Below are 1382 nucleotides of genomic sequence, written 5' to 3' on the forward strand. Positions count from 1 at the left end.
GCAGCGCCAGGCAGGTGCTGCGTCCTCGTGGGACATCCCGGACCAAGCCGTGGCCGTGCTCTGAGGACGGCTTGGTGAGGACCCCGAGGGGACACGGTGTTTTTCTGCACCCACAGCGCGGCACAAAGAGCAGCGCGGGTGAGCTGAGCCGCCAACATCGCCGGGCCCGGGTTTAATGCCCTGCAGTGAGATGCGAGGGGTTCAGGTGCTGGTTTTCCACCTCGCAGAAGAGCAGTGAGGGACAGAACGACCTCGGAGTGGAGGCTGAGAGCTGGTCCTGCAGAACGCTTTTACCTCCAGACACCTTGCTGTGCTGCGCCTGTACACGTGCTTTAAAGCTTTAAGCCAGTTTCAACGCACGACCGGCTGTTCTCGCTCTGTGGGGCTGTTAGCCTCTTTGAGGCTGTGAAACAGAACGTGTGCCGCAAAAAAACCAAGTGTGATTTCCAGATTTAGCTCGTTGTCTTAATTAAAAGTCAGCTCAGGTTGTAGGCTCCTTAACAGAAGGAAAGGTGGCGGTTGGGCTTCGGTGGGGAGCACCAGCTGCCGTGGTTTGGTTGATCACTTGTTTGCTGTGTACGTCGACCCACCTTCTGGCCCATCATTCTGCTTAAGCCTGACCTAAGCTACAGCAAAATGTCAGTGGCTTATCCCTCCCTCAGCTTCTCTATCTGTAAAAGGAAAGTAGAAATGCTTCTTGGTGGGGTGGGGGCTGCTGGTGGGACGAGCATTGCTCAGTGGTTAGTACTGTAGAGGTGAAAAGTTGGAATAACATCCATTGTTTGAGAGCTTCAGGGCTCGCAAACAGCATTTGTATCCGAACGTGGTGTTGCAGAAGAGGAGAAGACGGCGCTGTCCTGGGGACATGACTCCACTCCAGCTCCGCACAATGCTGGTGGTGCTTAAATCCACTTCGGAGGAAGGCTGTGTGCTCCCGAAGTGGATTCAAGTCAAACTCTGATGTGCTGGGGTAGAAAACCCAGCTCCTTAGTAAGAAAAAAGTACTCTGATGTGGGTGTGTGCTCATGCCCGCCCTTGCATGTGGACAGACTTGCAGCATCTCTTGAGGAGCCTGGTTTTCTCAGCAGCAGCTTGTCCTCCTCTGCGCCTGCATCACCCCCCATCAGCGCCCTTTTTGGCTGGCCTGATTCTCACCTCCGGCTGGAAACACTGATCTGAGGCCACAGAGGAGCTGCTCACGTTTTGAAGGAGCTCTCTGTTGGCTTTTTCCCCAAGGTGCTTTGTCACCCCCACTAAAAGGGGGGTGCACATTGAGATTGTGCAATGCCAGCAGGGAAAAAATTTTTGGTGGGCAGATTTTTTGTGTATCGAGAGCAGTGTTGGCCCTGTGGGGCAAAATGGTCCCTGTTTCATTGCATTCC

The sequence above is a fragment of the Buceros rhinoceros genome, unplaced genomic scaffold (genome assembly GCF_000710305.1).
Source record: "Buceros rhinoceros silvestris isolate BGI_N320 unplaced genomic scaffold, ASM71030v1 scaffold8077, whole genome shotgun sequence".
Classification (NCBI taxonomy): Eukaryota; Metazoa; Chordata; class Aves; order Bucerotiformes; family Bucerotidae; genus Buceros; species Buceros rhinoceros.